The sequence below is a fragment of the Equus przewalskii genome, chromosome 17 (genome assembly GCF_037783145.1).
Source record: "Equus przewalskii isolate Varuska chromosome 17, EquPr2, whole genome shotgun sequence".
Lineage (NCBI taxonomy): Eukaryota > Metazoa > Chordata > Mammalia > Perissodactyla > Equidae > Equus > Equus przewalskii.
The window spans coordinates 17,237,631-17,255,697 of NC_091847.1; the positions used below are offsets into that span (position 1 = coordinate 17,237,631).

General features: G+C 40.0%; 1 protein-coding gene across 11 annotated transcripts in view; it reads right to left on the reverse strand.

The window, feature by feature from the left end:
* The window catches only part of NCKAP5 (NCK associated protein 5), a 917,518-nt gene that overhangs the window by 807,902 nt on the left and 91,549 nt on the right, over nt 1-18,067 (reverse strand). The window lies entirely within an intron of this gene.

The following is an 18,067-nucleotide window of genomic DNA, read 5'->3' on the forward strand; positions in this document are numbered from 1 at the left end:
TACACAGTAGCATTTTTGAGGAGAGGACTTACAGCATCTCGTTGATTGGATCTACCACAATATGCTTTAGCCCCCCTTATGGTGATCTCCAGATTTTCATTATGGTTGCTTAACTCTGTGAAGACCCATGATCGTTTGCTTCAGTTAAAGTTATGACTTTAGACATACTGTTAAATGTCCTCCACTACTTCCCTCTCATCCCACACCATCCAGTTTTGCCACTCGCTTGTTATTGACTCCAAGTAACAAGCTTCAGAACATGCCACCTTTTTGGGGAGTTCCAGCTGCTAGATCACAGTTCTCCTTTCTTCCTCCCTGTTCACTGCCATATGGGGGTGGAGCCAACCTTCACAGATCTCCTGGACATCTTTTACTCTGAGATTTTCATCCCGTCACCAATTTTACAGCCCATTTGGAGAGCCACGTGTTAAGTTCTTGTCACGTCTTCAAAACACTTAACCTCTAAAACCAAAAATCCCAGACGTTTCTTTTAGGACAAAACCTTGAGGTCATCTACTTCTGGGTATAGTATTGGCATAATGGTTAAAATCAGGGGGGTTGGAGCTATTTGTTTCTGGTATTATAATACCACATAAGCAAGTTAGCTTCCTTGAGTCTCAACTTTTCTTACCTATAAAATGGAAATCACAACACTACTATACCATAGGAAGATCATACACTACTTACATCATAGCACTGCCATAAGGATTCAAGGAGGTAACTCACATGTAGTACTTAGCAGAGTACCAAGTACACACTAAGTGTCCAAGGAATGTCAGCTATTAAAATTAGCAATAGAAAAATTGCATTTTTTGTAGGTCCCTGGAAGTTTCATATACAAAATTATTATTTCAATCCACTACTATCACTGCTAACTTCCAGAAATGAACTTGTCATCAGCACAAAAACCTCTAGTCTTTGGACTGTCATCACGCTCCCAGGCCATCAGGCCTCTTCCATCTTCATTTCCCCTGTATTCATCCTAGAACCTAGAATCTGTCTCATACACTTCTTCATGAAAACATATTTCTTATAGCCCCCCCACAACCAATATTTGTTTTTTCCTTTGCATGCCCACAGCCTGTTCTCTCAAGCACTTCCTTTAGCCTTCTATTGCAGTGAGTACTCATGGAAAATGACAGATGTATACAGGTCTGTCCTTCCCACCAGCTTGCTCACCCTCAAAGACAGGGCCCACAGCTCACTTATCTAGTTATCCCCAATCTCAGTGCTGACTGTCTAAGACAAGCTTAACTTGTCTGAAATGAAATTAAACTCCTGAGCAATGGATTTCTTTGCAAATAACTCATGCTGCTTACGCCTGCTTAGAAAGAGCTGGCGATTTGTATCTTAACAGCTTTGATTTGTATCTTAAATTAAACATTACCATGTCTGGAAACTGTAAGTCAACCAGAGAAAAGCTGAGATTCTGTTCCTCTTTTATATTACCTTTGATTATCTCAGATTACTTATCTGGAAAAAAATAAATCTCTTTCTCATACTCGCAAAATATTCCTTCAGAATATGCCCTTCGTATTCAAATGTATATAAATAAATATACATGTATCTACATATACGCATACATATGCAGATCTTTTTGAAAAGTAATATGTGAATATATCCTCAAAGTACAAAGTTAAAATTGTATAGAAACCTATATGGAAAACCCAAACGCTTCCTCATCATGCACTCCCAATTATATCCTCTCAAGCAGGGAAAGAACACTATTAACAATTTGTTATCTTTCTGGAACTTTTTCAGACTATTTACATACATATATGTATATATTTAAATATATAGGGTTTCTGAAACATAAATGGAACCCTATTCTACATATTTTTTCACAACCTAATTTTTTATTACTTAATAATATATCAAAGAGGTCTTTACATGTTAGGGGGCAAATAGCTCTTCTTCATTCTTTTAATGGCTACACAGGCTCTGCAGTGTGAATGGAGCATGATTTGTCTGACTCTTCCTCCATCGGTGGACATTTAGACTGCAAATAACTTATCGCTATTACAAATTATGCTGCAATGCACATTCTTGTGCACATCTCTTCGCACACATAGATGAACTGTTTTCCAGGATAAGTAGCCAAAGATTCCCTCTACTTTTGAATACATCCAAATTTCTATTAATCTAAATCGCTGACTCCTTCCTGTTGTGTCTCAATGATTGCTCGTGTTTTCAGTTCAAGAGGCAGAGAACGATGCCCACAACTTCCCAGAAATGTAACTATCAGCCTTCAGAATCAAATGCACATCTCAATTAAAGGGTCCCCCATCTATTCAATAATTCACTTTAAAGTCATTCTGCGTTAATTACCCAGAACTCCCACGTCCACATTCTTCAGTGCTCTGCTAATCACGGCCTCACCTTAAGGGTAATTCTTGATAGTTTTGAAAGTCTGATTAAGGATACACAGGAGGGCAGAACTTCCTTTCATCCTGGGCAACAAGGGCTTATGCAAAGTTCTGGTCGGGTCTCAGGAAGGAGGACACCCAAAATGGAATAGAGAGGCATGGAACCAAATGTTGAAGGCAGCTGGGGTGAAGAGATTGAGGCCAAAATCACTTTTGTCTTCATTCAGTCTCCTTCATTATCTGTTACAGAATATTAAACTTTTTGCTCAAGCTATTCTTGGCAAAACCTTCTGTCTGTTCCTATTTGAAGTGAATGTGGCACGAGATGCAGACACAGCCAAGTTGAGTTGCCAAATTCGCAAGGTGGTTTCCGGGGTGGGGCTCTACACCCAAAGCTGCTTTGTCAAGGAAGCTGACCAACACATTCAGTGCACTTCCCTTTGCCCGTGGTTGGCACAGATTTAACAAGCTGAAGGCCAAAGCAGACAGTGAAGATGGTAACAGAAATTGTAAGGCAGGGATGGGCTCTAAAAATGTGCGTTTGTGTTTGAGTTGGTCAGCATCATGGTGCAGTGCTTGATAAGTGGCCTGCAGCCTCTGCTATTCCACACGTGCAGCCTTCAAGTTTAATCTGCTTACTGGCCACCACACGGAGCACTTCTACCTGCTGATGCTGGCTCTGAGAATCTACATTGTGTACCGTTTCCGTTAGCACTAAGTACACAGCTACTGCACCTAAGAAACAAAATTGAAACAGATTGAAGTCATATGTGACAATTTTGTATTCTTACTAGAATATAGGATTGGAGGAGTGGGTAGGCAGAATTTAATGGTTCAAACACTTATCTTTGAAAAGATTTATAATCACTTAAACATAACCCCAATGACATTGGAAAAAATGGCACAAAAACTTCTCCATCAAGCAGAAAATACTTTTAATTTCAGTAGAAAAGGAAATTAATACCACTAGTTAAAATGCCCTGGAATTATTTTGGTTTGATATAGTGCTTTCTAAATTTGATTAATTTAATTTGGAAATCTAAAGATTTATAAAATAACATTCTGTTTTGTCTAACTGAAGTGGCAGAAACAGAAACTCTGAAACTTAAATCCATGTGCTCATATGCATGTATACACACTCCTGTACACACACACACACAGGGCACACCTTACCACGCCAACCTGGCTCAGTTCAGATCTTCTGAGACAATTAAATACGTTCAAGAGAAAGCCAATGACAAAAAAAAGTACCCTACTGAGGAGTATCTAAGTAAAAAGAGATTTCCAGAAAGGACAAGAACAGGGAGAAAGGCAGAGGACTCATCTTTGCCCAAGAGATTATGGATTTTTAAAACAGTAGAAAAGGCTTAAAAGGAATATTCAGAGGAGAACAATTTATCAGATTTTCCACGACTGCCCCTGTAGAAGCTCCCTAGAGCATTCTTCAACTCTGTATGATAAACCTGCCGCCCTGCTCAATTATGTTCCATTTACCAAATACAGTTTGACTATAACATTTCAAGCAATATCATGAATGTGTGCTTTGGCATAAGGGCATGACTGCCATCCAGAATGCAGCACAGTCAAAGGGGCTCTGGAAGGGGAAAGGGTAGTGTCCGATGATTGAGGGGGTTCCCCCTCTGCCGGCCCTGTGTCTAGAATGTGCCTGTTCACACAACCAGGAGGCTAAAAAAAATACACCTTGGTGTAAAGCCACTTCAGGCAGATGAAACACTCTGAGAGACACAAAGAGCCCTCCTATTCATTCTAAAATCTTATTGATGCATTATGCTCACCTCGAATATTGAGGCTAGGAAAAAGAGCAATTCTTTGTTCAATGCTTCAAAAGATAGAAGGGAGCGAGGAAGGAGACGGAGTGGGAGGGGGGAAGGAGAGGAAGGAAGACTATTTGTACAAAGCAAGAAGCTTTTCTTATCAGTCCAACCATCAGTCTTTAGTTTTCTGAATAGCGTTTCTACATGCTCCAATTGTACAAGGAAAGATGAGGGCATGAAGAAAGTATAAGTCAGAGTCCATGGTTTAGAAAGTTTTACTGTTGCCAGGGAAATGAGATTCTTGTACAATTAAAGTATTAGGGAAGAGTATATTGGTTTTCTGTTTATTTATTTCCAACCTCATTCCCCCCCAAGGATTTGTGATTACTTACAAAAATATACACAAAAACAAAATGATAAAATAAATAATTGAGGAAGTAAAGCCAAAGGGAAGATACAAGTAGAAAAATAATAAAACTAGGATTAAGATTAAATACAGAAATGCACAATATGCTGTCCAGGCTGGAGGTGATCTATACATTTGGCTCAAAGTTTTGAGAACCTTAAGCACAGGCAGTAAATCGCACAGGACGCTGTGTACAGAGCTGACTTGTGGTGTAAGGATGACAGGGCAATTGTTGCCAAACCTAGCTGCCCAGTGATATCACCTGGGAAGGTTTTCAAAAATTCAGCAATAAACTAGAATTCCTGGGGCAGGCAGAGAGGGATGGAATGTTGTGAATCTGCATTTTTAAAAACCTCGCTGAAGTGATTATGATGCTCTCAGCCCCCATACTGAGAACCACAGCTGTAGGGATTTAGAAATGGGGGAGGGGGGCTCCAAAAGTCAGATTGCAAGAACTATGGAGGATGTGAAATTCAAGCTGGGCCTCTGAGTTTGGATGGAGTTTATATAGGTGGAGATGAGGATAGAGGACATTCAAAGTAGAGGTGAGGGCATGAGCCAAATCACAGAGGTAGGAGGGTGACATCCCTAGTCACTCTGGAGTGGATGTGAGGGGCCCTAGGACACTAATTAATTTATTCCTTAATCCATTCCATTTTAATCAAATCACAAAAGAATTAAGTCACATATACAATAAAAGGATAAATATGAAAGAGATGAGTGAAAAATGTATGTGTTAATTATTATATTGCTGTGTAACAAATTACCAAAAATTGAGTGGCTTAAAATAGTACACATTAAGTATCTCAGTTTCCATGGATCAGGAATCTGAGAACAGCTTAGCTGAGCATTTGCTCAGGTCTTACAAGGCTGACATCAAGGTGTCAGGGGGCCTGAGGTCTCATCTGAGGCTTGGAGTCCTCTTCTGAGCACATGTGGTTATTGGCAGAATTCATTTTCTATATGAAAATGTGGCTATAGAACTCATGGCAGCTTTCTTCTTCAAGGCCACCAGGAGACCTCTGAAGCTTTAGTTCTCTGACCTCTAGACTCTCTTTAAGGGACTTACCTGATTAGGTCAAACTCATTCAAGAAAATCTTTTTAACTAACTCAAAGTCAACTGATTAGGGACCTTAATTACATTGGCAAAAACCCTTCCACCCTTGCCATATAATGTAACCTAATCATGGGAGTGACATCCATCATAGTCTTGGGTCTTGCTCATTCTCAAAAGGGAGCAAATTATGCAGCAGGTGCATGTCCAAGGGGGCTAGAATCTTGGAGTCCATCACAGAATTCTGTCTACCACAAAGAACAAAGATGAGAGAATGAAAAATTGCAAACATACAGGATATATGAGCCAATGGGGCACTTGTAATTACACATGTAAATTTGAGTTTGAGTTTCCTGGCAGTCAAAGTAAAAAGAAGACATGATCTGAGTTTTCTCTGACCAGTTCCTAGTACTGATTTATACAAGGTATTTCTCACGTCTTTACTTAGGAATCATGAAATAATACAGCATCAGAATAAGGTGGAAGAAATAAGATAGAGTTAGATGGAATTTGATCCAAAATAACTTTTTGTCAAGCAGGGGATATGTTTGACTCCTCTATACTGTGGGCAATTGGCAATGATGGGAATACAATTCAATGGGGGTACTTGGTCAATATCAGGTACCACAGGCTGGTGACCGGGGCCGCTGTAATAGAGATTAACCATGAAGAGACACCATGAGTTCTTCCAGGGGAACTGAGAATAAGGAAGTGCAAACATAAACTGAAGTTAGAAATGAAAGGAATCAAATGTGTGAAAGAGATGGAAGCAGAAATTCAAGCACTGCATAGCCTTCAACGAGTTTTGCAGAAATGTTGCCTTGTTCTTGTTGCCCTGGCCAATGTTATCCGGCCACTTCCCTGTGGAACTGCTTTCCTCCAGAGCGTCTTACAGGCATCACTTGATCCCCGACAGAGGTGGTCAAATGCCTCTGCTTCACTTTATGGTTCTCATATTCGGTTCTAAGCATTCAGGAGAGTGAACTGGGTCAACCTGGGTTTCATTCGCACTCTAAAATAAACCTAGGGTGGCATGCAAACTACTCTTCTATCTTCCATCTACCACTATATTATCTGTTTTTTTCTCACCCCACTCAATTCCACCACTTCCTGCTCGGGCCCATGTAGCTATCTCCCTTCCTTGAATGGCCTCTGCCTTCACTCACAGAATCAGCATTGTCTGTATAATGACTCCTATTTACTTATGTCTTGTCTCCTACAATCTGACCATTTGGTCCATAGCAACGACCTCTTTCGACTTCTTTCATCTTTCAGTTTCCATAGAGCTTATTAACTTAGATTTACAAAGCCTGTATGTGGAAGAGGCCTTGGAACCCTCCCGCTCACCTTCCTTCTCAATGAACACCATCCCATCACTGTCTGAGTACTTCCAGGGAAAAGAAACTATTTCATAAGGTCCCAGCTTCTTTCTGTGAATTTCCAAATGATCAAAAGTTCTGCCTAACATTAGGCCACAACTGCTTCTTTTTAACTTCCACCCTTAAGTAGGAGTTGAAGTTAAGTAAGTGTTCTCTTAACTAACACAGCACCTTCATATATTGTTAGTGGAATATAAATTGGTACGACAATCTCGGAAAATGGTTTGGCAGTATCTGCTAGATACCCCATGAGGTGGCAATCACACACACACACTCAACAGAATGGCACATATTTGTTCACCAAAGGACATGTACTAGAACATCCATAGCAGTGCTATTTGTAATGGTCCCAAACTGGAGACTATCCAAATGCCAATCAACAGTAGAAAGAAAATATTATGATACAGTCACATGATAGTATACTACTATGTAACAATGAACACAAAAACTCTACAACTCAACACGGTACTATGGATTAATCACACAAATACAATTTGAATAAAAGAAAACTATATATACTGTGTGATTCCATTTATGTAAAGTACGAAAACAGGTACAATTAATCTATGTTACAGAAGTCAACATGTTGATTACCTTGGGGGGGTGACTGAAAGAGACTTGAGGGGGCTTCTGAGGTGCTGGTGATATTTCTTTGTCTGAGAACTGGTAATATAGGTGTATTCAGTTTGTAAAAATGTATCAAGCTGTATAGTACTTATGTGCACGTATCTGTATGTACATGATACTTCGAAAAAAGTTTAAAATTCATCTTCCTCCTCCAAATGACCTGAATAAATTGAATTTCTTTAGCCATTTCTCATAGATAAGGATTCTAGAATGTCCCAGATCCTAGTCACTTACTTATAAAACCTTTGATTAAGCAAAGCTCTGATCATTCACTTGGAACTTAAATCATATGGATTGGTTTGCAGTGTTCTTTAAATGTCCCATGTGGGATTAAGCTCTTTCCTCCAATATGTTGTGAACCACATAAAGACAGGTAATTTCCCTTTTGACGCTCTGGGAGCACATATATTCAGTGTCCATTGTATGCTCAGAAAATACTCTCTTCTCCCCTTTTCCTAAGCAAGTGCAGATAAAAGAGGAGATTGAATTTACATACAGTCTATTTGATGAACCAACCCAAGTATTTTTTTTTTTTCAGTTAAAGGTTCAATACTAATTTATCTGGAGAAGCAAAATTTTATTTTGCTCTCTTCCCTCAAGTTGATCTAAGGCCTGACCTTTGCCCTTATTTATGAGTCCTTTTCAGATGCTTCCTTATGGCGAGGTGGAGACAATTAGTAAGCAGACCCCTCTAAAAGATCTGATTCAGTATTTATTCCTCTTGTCTTCATCATCCATAAATTGAACTAATGTCTGAACCCCTTCCTTATAATTTTCTTTTCTCAAGGAAGAAACACACAATTCAGACAATGAGAAAGAAGCGTTCTTATTCACGCAAAGTTAGTGGCATCACCCTTCCTGATGGGCTAAATAGAAGGTGAGATAAATGAGTAATAGAACACAAACCACATCTCTAATGGAAAGAACGAATTCTGGGTTCTAAATAATGGAATGAAAATAATGCTTTTGATGTTGATAAGGCTTCCGGCTGATAACTTAGCAAAGCAAATGCTACCAGAGAAATCCACAGACACACGTCCTGAATGCTGTTTTTCTCTCTGCTCGCACACTCATTTGCACACTTGGCGCCTGGCATTCTTGGTTGCTGCACAAGGCTTGCTGAATTTTCCTTTCCCACTTTGTAGTTTTTTCCAGAGATTATTCATGGGTATCAGTCACTTCCATGGACAAACAGTAAAGAGAGAGCCCAGATTTTTGGCCACATTCAAATTCCTGTCACCCGGCTGCCTGTATAACCAATGGTTCAATCTACACAAGCACAGGTTTTCTATACATATATAATGATATAGGAAGGAAAGAGAGAGAATGAAATTATGAATGTGTGAAGATTCCGACCAAGCCCGCTGAGGAACTATCTCCAGAAAATTAAAGACACATGTCAGTTCTTTATAAAGATCATACAAAACAGAGAAGAAAAATCTAAGAAAGCTACTCATGCAGAAACTATTTAATCAAAGAGTAAAGACAATTATAACATCTGTTAATCTTCTGTGGAGGTTATAATTAAATGCTATGGAGAAACACCCTTTCAAGGGTGATCCTTTAACATCTGTTGTGAGGACACACAGCATTGTGCAGTGACGAATCACTTCGGCACTTTGGGAAAATGGGACTTCTGGGGGTCACAGACACTGTGAAGTTCCCCCTGCACGCAGCCCAGACCTGCGCCCACTGTCCTTGGGGGAAGCGCTTCTCTCCTCAGTACTTTGGATAATTGTCTTTGCAGTGAGTCAGACTGCAGTCATTGTGTGTTAAGGAATAACAGAATCGCAGGGCCAGAAATGGCCTTGGGACTATCTGGTCTGCCCCTTCCCTTTGCAGATGGGGCCACTGATCCCATGTCCTGTAGCTGGCTTGTGGCAGCATTCTATAAGCAGGATTGTTCAATCCTCTTTCCAGATCACACTCCACTCCACCACGCAGCTTGCTCCTCGGGTTTCTCCCTTACTTTGCCTTGTAATTTAGATATGTTCTTTGTTTAATAAGATCAGTATTATAACAAGGCCCTCATTATAATTTGAAGCTTATGGAGAAGAGGAAAAGCTGAACTAGTTCCCTCTTCTCTATCCCCCTATCCAGTGAGAAACACTGACCAACATCACTTCTCCTCTACTCTCCTTTCTGGGGAGGAGAATGGGGAGGAGAGGTAAATGAAGATAAAGAAGAAGAGCAGAAGGGATGACAAAATAGAGGGAGAGATAGAAGATGGAGACATAGAAGGAAAGAGAAACAGGTGGGACAAACAGAGAATGAGGGAGAGGAAGAGGAAGGGGCAGGAGGAGCTAGGGAAGGTGGTCCAGGGATGCAGAAAAAGGGTATCAAATTAAGACTCCACCAAAAGGAGCCAGGCACTCCCTCTACCCATCCTAACCTGGTTCCACTGTACTTCAAATAAGCAGTTCTACACATATTAAAGACCACAGGTTGCGGCAGTTTTTCCAAAGAAAATTCAGAGATGATAAAGCCAGGGGCATCACATAAACAGATGCAATGTGTTGAGCAATGAAAAATATGCCCATATGGTGAGAACACAATAAATGCATTCATGGCCCAAGAGGAGGATTGGGATGGGCAGTCTTCTTGGTAGTTGTCTTGATCTGTGAATACCGGTATGTGCCAAATGCTGTGTAAATGGAGCTCTTGACATTTGGCATCAGGATTAAACAAGATGTCCCTATGACTGGGACACATGGTGCTATCATTGGCCGTCTCATTTCCCTTCAGCAATCACCGACTTACAGGAGCCCATAATGTCTTCAACAATAAGGAGTCAATAATGATGATAAAGATCACCATGTATTGGAAGTCTATTTTGGTACTGGCACTCTAGATACGTTATCTCATTTAATTTTCACAATGATCCTATACAGAGGTAATATAATCTAAATATCCGGTCCAATTCTGTGTAATCTGGAACAAATTAACCTCTTGGTGCCTTGCCTTGGTTTTCTCATCCATAAAATGGGATTAATCGTGATGTCTACCTCAGAGAGTTATTTTGAGAATTAAATGAGACATTATAAATAGAAAGCACAACAGGGCCAGATACATTGTAAGCACTTAATAAATATTAGGTGAAATCATTGTTGATATTACTATATTTATGGATGAGGAAACCAAACTCAATGAAGTTAAATAACTCGCCCGAGGTCAACAGAGATCAGAACAGGGATTGGAGCCCTGGGATATCATGAGCTGCGGATATTTGTTTTTCATTACTCTATCTGTATTAACTGGTTCCAAAGATCCTGTATTCAATTCAGTCTTTCAGGAAAAAATCCAGAAAATCTCTAGCCCAACACAGGGAACATAAAAGGGCACATTACCCAGCTTCCGACATTTTCCCCTTCCTACTCCCTTGTTCTCATCAATAAGAGGAGAAAAGAAATCCATGTCCAATCTCTTCTTCAGTTATTCTCATATCTATAGAGGCCCTCTTTGACAAATGCCATGAATATTGATACTTACACAACTAGAAATAAACAGGCACTTATTGAAAGTTAGGTAAAAAAGAATATAATGCCTTTGTGTCAAGTCCACGGGCATTTTGAATGCCATGAGATGTGAATGTCATCAGTTGAGTTATAAAAGGGATGCGTTCATAAGTATAAAGCTGGAGAGGAGAAAGCACTAAATTAAAGTCAGAAAACTTGCTTATATCCTTCCAATCACCAAATATTTATTGGGCATCTACCGTTTGCCAGCCACTGTTCTAGGTGATATGGCTGCAATATTAAACAAGGCAGACACAGGCTCTGTCCTCATGGCAGTTCTAGCCTAGATGGGGAGATGTTCTTAATCAAGTAGATGACCATATATTTAATTACACTAGTGGTAAGTGCTATAAAAAACAAGTACCTGAAGCTACCAGAGTGTATAACAAGTCAGAGAAGGCTTCCTGAGGAAGGGCCATTTAGGCTGAGTAAGAGTTGTCCCAATGAGCACAGGAGAAGGGGGAAGCCTTTCTAAAGACAGATTTGGGTGAGTGGGAGGAGGGGAAACAGGTCAGTGAGCAGGAAGAGAATAGCTCTGCGCTAAGCCACTGAGGACTTCAGTCAGCTCAACTCCCCACAACTCTGTCCTTTACTGGAAAGTAAGCGTGATATAAAACTTGAAAGTGCTCTCTAGTTTCCTCAAATTCTCTAGATTCCACTCCCCTGTGTCTGAATCAAGGGCATACCATAGAGTGAGAAGATTCTGGTCCAGAACAGAACCCATTTTCGTTGACAGTGGCTCATTCAAACGTAGGAAGCAAATATAAACTGCTTCTAGGACAGGAGAACCATCATTTCTTTCCTGCATCTTCAAGATCCCATACTGGTTTCCCAAAAGGCTCAGAGACAAGTGCTCCAACTCCAAAAGGAATGTCAGGGATAGATTTTATGACTTGCCACTCCAAGTCCTGGTTTGGTTAATGGACTATTAATGATCTACCTGAATTCTCCAATTTCCCCCTAAGAAAACAATGAAATGAAAAGTTAAGACTTCCAATGTCTTCAGATAGAATGAAATACAATGCACTTTAAGAACTACTTTGGTCGTTTTACTGCTATTAATCAGGTATCCTAAAAACAATGGTTTCTTTCACAAGGTAACAGTTGCAATCGGGCTGTACGTGAAATTTTATTGTTTAATAAGGCCCTCTACTGGCAATCTCCAAAAACACAGTCTCTTTCAAATTATTTTAACTATTTTAACTATTCCAAAAATAAAATATCTCACATTCCTGACTATACAAATCTGTGCAGAAAGAATGAGTGAGAAGCAAAGGAAAAAGTGAAGAAATAAATGTCATTTCGAGTGGGCCATTCATTTAGCTATTCACGAAATAACATTTCACAAAGCATCATTTGCTTTTTTCTAATGAAGCTATTCTAGATGTCAAAGGTACTCAGAAACAAAGGATTTTTCTGCAGTAAAATGTATCAAGTATTCATGGAACCATAAAACCAAATTATGAATGTTATTTACCAACTACAATAAACCAGATCATTTCTGTCTGTTTACCCACATGTGAGTAATTGACTATAATTAGAATAAAAGAAATGTTGACAGCATGCCTTTTTAAATTGCTTCCGATATGGCACAACTAATAATTAACTTCTCCTGCTTGACAACTGACAAAAAAACAGTATATGGTGATTTGAGAATTTATTCATATAAAAAGAATGCTTTAAAAGTAGATTATCTTTGACACATTTGTCAAAGGGCTATTGAAACAAGTGGGAAAACTTAGCTATAGATTCCTAGAAAACTAAGCAAATTTTTTAAATGAGGCAATTAATAAGTTTAGAAAAATATTTTTAACAGAAAAGAAATTTGATCACAATAAATTGACACAACAGTAAAGATTATTTATACTGATGATAAAAATAATCATTGAATATACATTTAGTCAAAATTGTGATATAATTCTATTGGAGAATGGAAAGGTGTGAGACTGTAAGAAATCTACATTGTGGGGCCGGCCTGGTGGTGCAGTGGTTAAGTTTGCACATTCTGCTTTGGTGGCCCAGAGTTCGCCAGTTCGGATCCCGGGTGCAGACATGCCACCGCTTGGCACGCCATGTTGTGGTAGGCGTCCCACATATAAAGCAGAGGAAGATGGTCACAGATGTTAGCTCAGGGCCAGTCTTCCTCAGCAAAAAGAGGAGGATTGGCGGTAGTTAGCTCAGGACTAATCTTCCTCAAAAAAGAAAAAACAAACAAAAAAGAAATATACATTGTAATCTACCATGATGAGAAATAAATAATTTGACATTATAAATAGATATAAAAACATTACTTAAAAATATTACAGAAAAAGCAGCTAAAAGAGTGGAAAAGGCTTTGAGGAGCAAGACTGGGGAACAGGGAAAGGCAGGATGGCTTAGGGACTGCAAAATATATATATACATACGCAATGTTTATATACATTATATGAACATTTTAGTACTATCATTTAATGTATATATACACATATTGGGTGTATAAATATATATATTTTATATTTTAAATATTAATACAAATATATATTATATATAAAATATAAATATTTTATATTTTAAATATAACTATATTTTATATATAACTATGTAACTTTCTATATAACTATAGATATTATATATATAACTATAGATATATACATAACTATATATATTTATATAAACATTTTAGTTCTATTTGGCTTTCTAAATTATGAGCATGTATTACTTTAAAAAGTTTGTAAAAACCGGTTAGCACTGACAACGGAAACCATTTGGGACATATCTTTTGAGCTGGCCTGGATCAGTGTTCTATGTTTCCAGATTCAATTTGCCAAATGAAGCAAGTACCCTTCGTGGAGCAGTTTGTTAGACACGCATCTCGACAGGAACACTTGTTCCCACATTTCAGAACAGTTCCTCTTTCAACACCATAATATTTATCTGCCATATTATTATCCAAGCTTATGTTCCAAAATGGGTTTGGGACTTTCCTCTTGAACTCAGTCCATTGGGCTCCTATAGTGCATCCAAATTCTACTCAAAGGGCTCACTAATCCAGAAAGTTTATTTCTAAGAGGAGAGATCTGGTTTCTTGCCCTGAAAAAGACCAAGATTAATTTATATAACTACTGGGAAGTACCTTGTGTAATTGAGGCTTCCAAACCGACACGACACACTTCATTAGACAAGTATGTATTGGGGCATAGTAAATGTTGTGGGTAATGTTCTATGTATCCGAGAGATTTATTATTTCATCTGTAAAGAAAGCACAATTGGGAATCCCAAATTCCAAAGGCATTAAACTTTGTAGAATTAGGGAAGTGGAGAAAAATAAGGCTCTAAGATACCTTGTTTTAACTGGTTCTGTGACTTGCCAGTGTTCAGCTGCAACCATTCTGGTTATTTAAATCCACTCTCTCAAAATACTACCACTTCCTTTGGTAAACTTTTCTAGGGACCAACCAGACAGCCAACCATTATCTCTGATTTTATTTTTTTAATCTAAATCCCCTGGATTACACTTTTGACCAAGCTGAACTCAGCCTACCAACACCCATACCAAGAATGCAAATAATCTTCATGTTTAGCCATAAACTTGGGCTGACCTGCAAAGGCATTCATATCTGAGATTAAAAGAAAAACAAAAATACCAAAGCACTGGGCATGGGCTTTAGACACTTCTGGAAGACTAGAAAACGTGAACCACCAGCTCAACACGTTGGCACCTAGAAGTGTTCATCTGATTTGCTGCTCTGCCAGTACAATCAGGCCAGGGGAAGACAAGAGAAATCAAAGTTCTATCGTGGGAAAAGCTCATGAGAAAAATGGTCTTCCACATCTAGAGAGCAGTACAACGAAAGAGTCAGAGTGTGGGCTCGGGGTTCAAATCCTGCCTCTGCCTCCTACCGCCCATGTGACCTTTGCACATAACCTCATCTTTCTGAACCTCAGTATCTTTGCTTGGAAAATAAATATAATGATCATGAGGTAGCACATGCAAAGAGTTTAGAAGTGTACCTGGTACATAGTAATCACTCAATAGTGATTATGGAGAAGAAAAAGATTTGAAACCTTCTGTTACAGTGCCAATCAAGCATGCCTTCATACACTTTTTTCGTCATTTATTGGGAACCCACTCTGTGCCAGATGTTGAGCTATGCATGAGAGTACAAGTTTGGCAAGGGCCTGGAGGATAAACTGGGTGGATGGAGAGGAGCCACGGAGAAGAGCTGAAAGTGGAGAGGGGCTAAAGAACATGCAAGCCCATCATGTTTGTGTAAAAGCAGCAGCTCCTGGTAGCTAAGCCAGTAATTGCCATCCATCAGAATCACCTGAGAGACTTTTCTACTATGCCTGGGTCTGAATCCCACCTTGGGGATACTGATTCATCACATCTCAGGTGGGACATGGGAATCTGCAAGGTAAATAATGACAACAGCTAACACTCATTAGTACTTAATATATGCCTGGTACTGTGCCAAGTGTTTTAGCTGTATGAATTCATTTAATCCTCTGCCATGCCCCCATGAGGTACTCTTATTATCCACATTTTAAAGATGAGAAATTCAAACAGAAAAGTTAAGTGAATTAACCAAGATCATAAAGCCAGCAAGCAGTGGAAGCAGGACGTCAGCCCAGGCAGTTTAGTTCCAGAGACCAAGGCCTCCATCACTACGCCACTGATGGAAGATTCAGATGAGCTGCCAGGCCAGGAACCTCCAGGACAGATATATACGTTCATGCAGATGGGCGGAGAGGAATGAACCAGGGTAGGCTGGCAGACGTCACATCAGGACATCACAAGCAGAGTCTGCCCTTGAAGGCCTTCAACCACGGTGAAGAAGAATTTAAAGCCACTCAGAACAATTATGTGGTCATTTTGCTAACCAAGTGCAGAGGCCTCGGTGTTTCATGCAGGAAACGGAATATCTAAGATTAGCAATTCACTCATTCATTTATTTAGTATTATGCATTGAACAATGACTTTATACCAGGTGATGTGGATCTAGGCAGTATTAGTTTTCAATGGGAAGAGGTATTTAACTATGCAGCAAAGAGCTGCAGCTCCCCAGTAAAAGACAACACAAGACGCAATGAGACTCTAAAGAAGGGAATCCTCACTTTGACCTGGAGAGTCCACAGAGGCATCCAATAGGCAGGGGTGTCAGGGACAAAGAAGGTTCCAGAGAGAAAAGGAATGTAGGATGTGAGTGGAATCTAGGTGAATGTTAGAGTCTGAGGTCCAGGCTGCAATGAAAGAATAAGAGGGAGGAGGAATCAATGAGAAGTGAGGCAAGAAGGGCCTCAAAGAGGAGGAAAAAAGGCAAGGTGTGGTCAATAATAAGAAGTTTGAGACTTGGAACGAAAGCAGAAGCACCAAATGTCAGAACTAGGAGCACCTTATGTCTGTCAACCAGTACCCAATGCAAAAAAGGCCTTCTGTACTATTTCAACTGCCAGAATCCCCTTCCTTGCCTTTAGGCCATCAACTGTGAAATAATCACGGAGTTCTCTTTGGTTCTCTAGCAAAAATAACAAGGAACAGAGACATTAAGAAACATACCCGGAGCCAAAGACAAAACAGCAACGTTCTCCCTTTGCCAGACCACCTTCATCCATACACCTCACACAGCCCTGCCCCTACAAGACGACCATTAACCATGAATGGGTCCTACTTCTTCCATAATCTTCAGGAAGTGAAACATGGAAGGCGTGCAAGAATGAGCCCGGGAGACTGAGTTTCTGGGTGTAGCTCTGCCACCGTCTTGCCGGGTGACTTGGGACAAATCTCTTCCCATTTTTGTGCCTAAGATTTTCTTCAGTAAAAGGATAAGCTTTGAGTAATAGTTTGAAAACTTTTAAAGCACCAAATCACTTATTTTAATTGAAAATTCACAAAAAGCACTGAGCTTTAAGACAAAACACATATTCAAGCAAGGTGTGCTCTGATGGAAACTTTGGGGCTGACAAACACACAGGAGGTTGCCCACCTTACAACTCCATGGAAAACAGTGGAATATTTTAGGACCTTTCTGGCACTGGTTTCTTAGAATTCTCTGAGACTAGAGAAAAAGGGAAAGGCAGGGAAGGCTGTGACTGCTCTCCTGGGCTGGTGACAGAGCAGCTGAGTTGAGGAGCAAGCCAGGTCTCCAGGAGTGAGTCACGGGGTTCGCGTGCAGGAGTTAAGAGGCTAACAGCCACTTCTTGCCAATCCGTGCAGCAGGGCTGTCAGTTCTAGATGGCAGGAATCAGCCGTGATTTGCTACTGGCTGCAAGGGGCCGAACTGCAGACGCTGAGGCGCAAACCCAGCCGCGTGAAGCACGCAACAGAGAGAGAAATTCACACGGCTCTTAAGCAGAACTTCCAGGTGGCCCAGTGCAGTCAGCTGTGCTAAGAGGGAGCCTGTGTACAGGCTGGCGGCATACGGACCCCCCCTTTTCCTATTCCCTAAAGAATATCTGGAGAGTTTTAAAAAGTTGGGATGACAGTGCAAGAGAGGATGGGGACCTTGAATCCTGACCTAGCCGAGTGTCCAAGTTTGACTTTTGCAGTAGTACATTAATTCAGCTTCCCAACTCAAAAGACAAGTCAGAACGGTGAAAATTTCTCCAGATACTCAACGGGAAAAAATCCAGATAGAAACGGTTTCAGTTTCAAAACATTTTTCTATACTTTCAGATTCTCCAAGAATGAATGAGCTTGGGTGTGTGGGGGTGGGGGGAGGGGGTGCGTGTGTGGAAAGAGGGCTTAGGCAGGAGGGAAGGAGACACTGTAAACAACCTGCACATATTAGAAATCTATAAACCACAGAAAGGATCAGAGACAAAAAGTGACTTCCCCCCCTCCTGCACACAAGCTAATTAAAAATTAGCTTTATAGTTTTGTATTAAAATTCCTAGGTCAATCTAATAGTTTTTTGTATAGTTGGTTGCTTTTTATTTTTTTTAAAAAAAATTCCAATCTCCCCGCA